Below are 9,644 nucleotides of genomic sequence, written 5' to 3'. Positions count from 1 at the left end.
TCTGTCTTGGAAGTCACCACGTGACTCTCTCCCGCTGTCCTGCCCTCCTCCCTGACCTCCCCACAGCATCCATGTGATGAATGTGTCCTCTAGATTGCCGTCCACCTGTCAGCAGACCATGTGGAGATGGATGGAAGGAGTCAGACCTCTCTGACAGCACCTGCCCTCATTCTGTGTCAGCAGGCTTGAAAGACACTCAGGCATGTGGGGCTGAGGTCCGGCCCAGTGCTGAGGTCCAGCCCAGTGCTGAGGTCCAGCCCAGGGCTGTGAGCTTGGAGGCTGCTGTGTCAGGCTCCTGACCTTTGTGGTTCTGTGTTTCCACAGCCACAGGAGGCCCGGAGAGCCCTGTGAGATGAAGTTTAACTGTCTGTCCTTCCAACAGCCTTTTTCAGGTTTCATCTTAAAGAGTGTCAAGACCCTGAAGATGTGGTGGTGGCCCATGCTATGTGGACCCGGCACTGTACCCTGGCCATCCACATGGCACACTGGGACTGGGAGGACGTGGCCTGGCAGGAGCTGCTAGAGCAGAGGCTAAGGATGAGCCCCACCTAGATCCAGGCCTGCTGTGGGATGGGGACAAGTTCAGCTGCAGAGTGATTGCAGGCAAGTGACACCCTGCCCTGCACTGCCTACACAGCCCAGGGTGCTACCTTGGATCTCAGCTGGGTTGTGCTCGTTTGTTTTCTGTTGAACTGGTTGGTGGGGGGTGGGGGGATGAGGGTTCTTCAGAGGGACAGCAAGAGTCCCTGGGCTGGGAGATGGTGGCCAAGGTGCCTGACCACCACTCTGTGCCTCAGTCCCCATTTGTGCTCTGAGGCAGAGGTGCATCCAGGTCTGCACATGGCACTTGTCCTGCTGTGTGTGTGTCCACACGTGTGTGTGTGTGTGTGTGTGTGTGTGTGTGTGCCTAGCAGAGACCATGAGAGGCAGGAAAGCACCCAGCCAGGGTTCCACACCCCCACTGCCTGCAACTGGGCTTGAGCAAGTCCCCTGACTCCCCAGCGGTAGGCCCCACAGCAACACCTGTCTTGTGGCAAAGTGTTTGGGGACCTGATGTCCACAGGCTCCCTGCTTGGGCCCTTCTGCTCTGCCCCTGTGGCCTGCAGTGGGCAGACTGAGACCTGCCTGTGGCCTGGTGCATTCCTGGAGCACCAGGCCTCTCCCTTTCATTTTGCTCCCCCCCTCGCTTGGCCTTGCCCTGAATTCCCTTAAGACTCTTGAGAGTCCCTTGGACTGCAAGGAGATCCAACCAGTCCATTCTGAAGATCAGCCCTGGGATTTCCTTGGAAGGAATGATGCTAAAGCTCAAACTCCAGTACTTTGGCCACCTCATGTGAAGAGTTGACTCATTGGAAAAGATTCTAATGCTGGGAGGGACTGGTGGCAGGAGGAGAAGGGATGACAGAGGATGAGATGGCTGGATGGCATCACTGACTTGATGGACGCGAGTCTGAGTGAACTCCGGGAGATGGTGATGGACAGGGAGGCCTGGCGTGCTGCGATTCATGGGGTCACAGAGTCGGACACGACTGAGCAACTGAACTGAACTGAACTGAACTTAAGGTGAGCCATCCTGAATTGCTCAGCCAGAGGACCCAATTCACCTCACATCCCCTCCATGTTACGGTCTTCATCTCTAGGAGGTGTGACTTTGAATCACCTTGTTCGCTTTCTGTGTCCTGTCTTTGCACTCAGGTCTTATGGACAGCGGGGACACTTTCTTGCACCCAGAAAACCTAGGTCCCAATGAGGTGGAGGGGCTGGAGATTCAAGCCCTGCTACCCGACCTGCAATAGAAGTACCTGACAGTGCTCATCAACCCTAGCTGGCTGTTGCAGCCCTTCCCAGCAAGGGGTGGGAAGGACATCTTCCAGGTGGACATCCCTGAGCATCTGATCCCCTTTGGGCAGGAGGCCTGTCCAGACTGGGCTCTCAAAAGGAAGGTGACTGAGAGATCAGCACATGGTGACACCATGCCCTGGACATGCGATTCTGTCTGAATCTGCCCCACCCTGCGGTGCCTACTTGGTGCAGGGCCAGGTGCAGGGACTCCCCTCATAAGGTGCTGTTCTGGACTCAGCAAGGGTCTCCACGACTTTGACCTTTACAAAATGATGGTGTTGCCACTCGCATTGGCTCTCCTGTGTCTGGGTGCTTGAGAAAAATGTGTTGTTGGCAAACCGGTTAGTGTTTTCCCCTCTTTGTTCTGGTCCAAACTCCCTGATGTTGGAACAGTGTCCACGGGGTGATGAGAGAAGGCTGGGGGCAGGGCTGAGCGTAAGCAGCCAGTGAGGCCTCCAGCTGATAGAGAGTCCCCCAGGCCCAGAAACAGGCCTTGGCGTGTCCTTGCAGGTGACCCTTGCCCTGCTGTAAACTGTTGCTTTGCTCACAAGGCCTGCATGTTGGACACACTGCCTGTCCGCATCATGTCCAAACACAGGCTCGTCAATACAGCTGTGAGGGCAGAGCAAAAAGGGCTGCTGTTCACCTTGTGGGAACCTATACTTGTCTTTGGGTTTGGGGTCATGTGTTTGCAAGGTTCTTGGCGGGTGGGGTGAGTGACCCCACTTTCTGCTGAGCATCTTGGGGAGGCCCATGGATCGGTAGTTGGAGATGCTCAGCTGCTGATCAGAAACTTGTGGTATCCTTGGGGGATCCTTGAGGAGCACCTTCTGCTTCAGGGTGCATAACTCATGGAAGGTGACACCCCCATGCACAGGAGCCAAGGCCCAAGAACCAGTCCATCCTGTGCTTGCCTCGTCATTCAAATCAGCAACCACACTCTTGGCCGAGTGTGTGAAATGTTGCTGCTTCAGAAAAAAGGAACCATGGGGTCCAGACCGAAGACTGTCTGCAGCATGGGCTTCCAGCCTCACTGGGCTCACCCTGTGCCATGTGAATAGCATGGACAGATAGAAAGAACACAGACTCGCAGTTCTCATTTGATTCTTTACTCCTGTGGAGTTCTGCTTTACTTTATTAGACCAGAAATCGACTTTTGATTACAAGAGAGGGCTTTTGAGTGCCCCTAGGGATCTGGCAGCTCAGGGATTTTGTTTGTGCTTGAGCAATGACACCACCCTTATGGCAGAAAGTGAAGAGGAACTAAAAAGCCTCTTGATGAAAGTGAAAGAGGAGAGTGAAAAAGTTGGCTTAAAGTTCAACATTCAGAAAACAAAGATCATGGCATCTGGTCTCATCACTTCATGGGAAATAGATGGGGAAATCGTGGAAACAGTGTCAGACTTTATTTTTTAGGGCTCCAAAATCACTGCAGATGGTGATTGCAGCCAATAAATTAAAAGATGCTTACTCCTTGGAAGGAATGTTATGACCAACCTAGATAGCATATTAAAAAGCAGAGACATTACTTTGTCAACAAAGGTCCGTCTAGTCAAGGCTATGGTTTTTCCAGTGGTCATGTATGCATGTGAGAGTTGGACTAGGAAGAAAGCTGAGCACCAAAGAATTGATGCTTTTGAACTGTGGTGTTGGAGAAGACTCTTGAGAGTCCCTTGGACTGCAAGGAGATCCAACCAGTGCATCCTAAAGGAGATCAGTCCTGGGTGTTCATTGGAAGGACTGATGCTGAGGCTGAAACTCCAATACTTTGGCCACCTCATGCGGAGTTGACTCATTGGAAAAGACTCTGATGCTGGGAGGGATTTGGGGTAGGAGGAGAAGGGGACGACAGAGGATGAGATGGCTTGATGTCATCACCAACTCGATGGACATGAGTTTGGGTAAACTCTGGGAGTTGGTGTTGGACAGGGAGGCCTGGCATGCTGCGATTCATGCGGTCACAAAGAGTCGGACATGACTGAGCGACTGAACTAAACTGAACTGAACTGAATGGGACGGGATGCCATAATCATCATTTTTTTGAATGTTGTGTTTTAAGCCAGCTTTTTCACTCCCATCTTTCACCTTCATCAAGAAGCTCTTTTATTCCTCTTTGCTTTCTACTATTAGGGTGGTGTCATCTACATATCTGAGGTTATTGATATTTCTCCCAGCAATCTTGAATCCAGCTTAAACTGGTACCCAAATATATGTACATGCATGTTCCCAGGTTGTGCAAGTGGGAAGAGCCCACCTGCCAATACAGGAGGTGTAAGAGACATGGGTTTGGTCCCGGAGTCGAGAAGATTTCCTGGAGGAGAGTATGGCAACCCACTCCAGTACTCTTGCCTGGAGTGTCCCATGGACAAAGGAGCCTGGCGGGTTACCGTCTATGGAGTGACAAAGAGTGGGACACGAGTGAAGCGACTTAACACACACATGTTCATGCAGCACATCCAACAGCCAAAAGTGGAATAAGCTGAGATATCCCTGGTTGCTCAGTCAGTAAAGGATCCATCTGCAATGAGGGAGATCTGGGATCTTGCCTGAGATGAGAAGATGCCCTGGAGCAGGGAACGACTACTGACTCCAATATTCTGGCCTGCAGAATTCCATGGAATGTATATAGTCCATGGGATTGCAAACAGTCGGACACATTGAGAGAGAGAAACAATGGGAGACACACAAAAAGAGACACTGTGAGAGTCACACAGGGACACACACACACAGAGACACACACTGAAAGGGACACACACACACTGAGAGTTAGCCATGCAAACTGAGAGAGACAGACCAACACACACACACAAACATACTGAGAAAGACACACACATGAGAGAGACACACACTGTGAAAGAGTCAACACACAACATACAGAGACACAAACACACTGAGAAACACACACACTGAGAGAGAGACATCCACAGAGAGATGGAAAAATACACACTGAGAGACACACATGCTGAGAGAGACTTAAACACTTTGAGAGAGTCACAAACACAGAGACACTAACAGAGACACATAGAGACACATAATGAAGAGACACACACAGAGAGTCATACACATACAGAGAGAGACACACATGCACACTGACACACACAAACTGAGAACCAGATACACTCACACAGAGAGGCACACACAAAGAGACACAGAGACACACACACTCAGAGAAACAAGCAAACACACACTGAGAGAACGACACAAACACTGAGAGAGACATACACACTGAGAGAGTCACAAACACTGAGAAACACACACACAGACACATACAGACACACAATTGAGAGATATACACATTGAGAGACATACCCTTAGAGAGAGAGAAAAACAAAACACGGACACACACACACTGCGAACAATACAGACTTACACTGAGAGAGACACACACACTGAGAGAGACACACAGAGAGAGAGAGAGACAAAAACACACTGAGAAACACACAGAGAGACACACAGGGACATGCAAACTGAGAGGGACAAACACACTGAGAGACACACACACTGAGAGAAATACACATACAGAGAGAGACACACACACACATGCTAAGAACCAGACACACTCACAATTAGAGAGACATACTGAGAGAGACACATACTGAGAAAGAGAGAAAAACACACTGAGAGACACACATACTGAGAGACACACACACAGATATACAGAGACAAGCAAAATGACAGGGGCACACACACTGAGAAACACCCTCATCCAGGAAGAGACACACACTCATGAGAGCAAGACACACACACACACTGAGGGAGAGAAACTTAAACACAGAGAGCGAGACACACATTCACAAACTGAGAGAGATACACACACACACTGAGAGGGAGACACACACAACTTACAGGGAGAGACACACACATTGAGAAACACACACAGACACTACCAAAGAGACCCACAGCACTGAGGCAGACACACAATGAGACAGAAACACACACATGGAGAGAGAGACACAATGGGAGACACACAAACAGAGACATTGTGAGAGTCACACAGAGACACACACACAGAGACACACACACTGAAATGGACACACACACACTGAGAGTTAGCCATGCACACTGAGAGAAAGACAAACACACAAACACACACTGAAAAAGACACACACAAGGGAGAGACACTCACTTTGAAAGTGTGAACACACGACATACAGAGACACACACACTGAGAGAGACATCCACACTGAGAAGGAGAAACACACTGTGAGAAACACACACACTGAGAGAAACATACACACTGAGACAGAGACACAAACATTGTGAGCCACACATAGTGACACAGAGTAACACACACAGAGACACACACACAAACACACACACACTTAGAGACATACACATACAGAGAAAGACACACATACACGCTGAGAGACATCCACAATGAGAAAGAGAAACACACACTGAGAGATGCACATACTGAGAGACACACACACACAGAGACCTAAATAATTAGAATCACAAACACTGAGAGACACACACAGAGACACACAGAGACAGAAAATACACAGAAAAACACACTGAGAGTCAAACAGATACAGAGAGAGACACACGCACACTGACACACACACACTGAGAATCAGACACACTCACACTGAGAATCAGACACACTCACACTGAGAGAGACACACACAGAGACACACACACCCAAAGAGAGAGATGCACAAACACTGAGAGAGACACACACACTATATGAGAGTAGACACACACACTGTGTAAGATTGAACACAAAATATACAGAAACACACACTCATTGAGAAAGACACACACACACACACCATGAAATACAGACATCCACAATGAAAGAGAGAAACACACAGTGAGAGACACACACAGACACTGAGAGAGACATACAAACTCAGTCACACTCCATGAGAGACCCACACAGAGAGACATAGAGACACACACACTGAGAGTCATACCCATACAGAGAGAGACACACACACACACTGAAAGAGACATACACAGTGAGAGAGAGTAACACACACTGAGACACACCCAGAGACACATAGAGACACACACTGAGACATACACAATCTGAGAGACATACCCTTAGAGAGAGAGAGAAAACAAAAACACGGACACACACACACACACTGAGAGAAACACACACTGAGAGAGAGACAAAAACACACTGAGACACACACAGAAACACAAAGAGACATGCAATCTTAGAGGGACACACACACTGAGAGATATACACATACAGAGAGGCACACACACACATGCTAACAACCTGACACACTCACAATGAGAGAGACACACTGAGAGAGAGAGAAAAACACACTGAGAGACACACATACTGAGAGAGACACACAGAGACAGGCAAACTAACAGGGACACACACACACACTGAGAGAAACACACACACTGAGAGAGAGACAAAAACACACTGAGACACACACAGAGACACAAAGAGACATGCAATCTTAGAGGGACACACACACTGAGAGACATACACATACAGAGAGGCACACACACACATGCTAACAACCTGACACACTCACAATGAAAGAGACACAGTGAGAGAGACACACACTGAGAGAGAGAGAAAAACACACTGAGAGACACACATACTGAGAGAGACACACAGAGACAGGCAAACTAACAGGGACACACACACTGAGAGACACCCTCATCCAGGAAGAGACACACACTCATGAGCACAAGACACAAGACACACACAGATGGAGAGAAACTTAAACAGAGAGTGAGACACACATTCATGCACTGAGAGAGAGACACACACAACTTAGAGGAAGAGACACACACAACTTAGAGGAAGAGACACACACATTGAGAAACACACACAGACACTTAGGGAGAGAAACTGAACCAGAGAGAGCGAGATGCACATTCACACACTGAGAGAGACACACACACAACTTAGAGGGAAAGACACACACATTGAGAAACACACACAGACACTAACAAAGAGACTCACAACACTCAGGCAGACACACAATGAGACAGAAACACACATGGAGAGGGAGACACACTGTGAGACACACAAACAGAGACATTGTGAGAGTCACACAGAGACACACACTGAGAGACACACACAATGAAAGGGACACACATGCTGAGAGTTGGCCATGCACACTGAGAGAGATAGACACACAAACACGCACACTGAAAAAGACACACACAAGAGAGAGACACTCACTGTGAAAGTGTGAACACACAACTTACAGAGACACACACACTGAGAGACACATACACTGAGAGAGAGAGACAACCACACTGAGAAGGAGAAACACACACTGAGAGACACACACAGACACTGAGAGAGACAAACACTCAGAGTCACAAACCATGAGAGACCCACACAGAGAGATATAGAGATATACACATTGAGAGACACACATACTGAGAGACATACACATACAGGGAGAGACATACACACACTGAAAGAGACATATACACTGAGAGAGAGTCACAAACACTGAAAAACACACACACAGACACATACAGATACACAACTGAGAGACACACACTAACAGACATACCCTTACAGAGAGAAAAAAAAAAACACGGAGACACACACACACACTGAGAACCAGACACATTCACACTGAGAGAGACACACACACTGAGAGAAAGACAAAAACACACTGAGAGAAACACACAGAGACACACAGAGACATGCAAACTGAGAGAGACACACACTGAGAGACATAAACATACAGAGAGAGGCACACACACACACGCTAAGAACTAGACACTCTCACAATGAGAGAGACACACTGAGAGAGACACATAATGAGAGATACACACAGAGGCACACAGAGACAGTCAACTAACAGGGACACACACACTGAGAGACACCCTCATCCAGGAAGAGACACACGCTCCTGAGAGCAAGACACACACACACATACACACACACTGAGGGAGAGAAACTTAAAGACAGAGAGCGAGACACACATTCACACTCTGACAGAGACACACACACACTGAGAGAGAGACATGCACAACTTAGAGGGAGAGACACACACGTTGAGGACACACACAGACAGCACCAAAGAGACCCACAACACTGAGGCAGACACACAATGAGACAGAATCACACATATGGAGAGAGGATACACTGGAGAGACAAACAGAGACACACACACAGAGACACACACTGAAAGGGACACACATACCGAGTGTTAGCCATGCACACTGAGAGAGATAGACACACACACACACACTGAAAGAGACACAAGAGAGACATTCATTGTTAAAGTGTGAACACACAACATACAAAGACACACACACACTGAGAGACAAACACACTGAGAGAGAGAGACATCAACACTGAGAAGGAGAAACACACTGTGAGAGACATACACACTGAGAGAAACGTACACACTGAGATAGAGACACAAACATCGTGAGCCACACATAGTGACACATAGAGACACACACACAGATACACACACACACACACACACACTTACAGACAGACACATACGGAGAGTGACACACACACACACTGAGAGAGAGAGACATCCACACTGAGAGAGCGAAACACACACTGAGAGAGACTTAAATAATTCGAGAGAGCCACAAACTCTGAGAGACAAACACAGAGACACATAGAGACAGACAACAGACAGACACACACACTGACAGTCATACACATACAGAGAGAGACACACACACACACTGAAACACAAACACACACTTAGAATCAGACACATTCACACTGAGAGAGACACACACAGAGAAACACAGAGACACACACTCTCAGAGAGAGAAGCACAAACACTGAGAGAGAAACACACTGAGAGGCACACTCAAACTAAGAGTGACACACAACA

The 9,644-nt window shown here is 48.2% G+C and overlaps 1 pseudogene; it reads left to right on the top strand.

Moving 5' to 3' along the window:
* The first annotated feature begins 352 nt into the window (after positions 1 to 352).
* Positions 353 to 2,000, top strand: LOC138071730 (protein EOLA1-like; annotated as a pseudogene).
* The last annotated feature ends 7,644 nt before the right edge of the window (positions 2,001 to 9,644 follow it).

Source organism: Capricornis sumatraensis, chromosome X (assembly GCF_032405125.1).
Source record: "Capricornis sumatraensis isolate serow.1 chromosome X, serow.2, whole genome shotgun sequence".
Lineage (NCBI taxonomy): Eukaryota > Metazoa > Chordata > Mammalia > Artiodactyla > Bovidae > Capricornis > Capricornis sumatraensis.
This window is presented reverse-complemented; position numbering and strand designations above follow the sequence as displayed.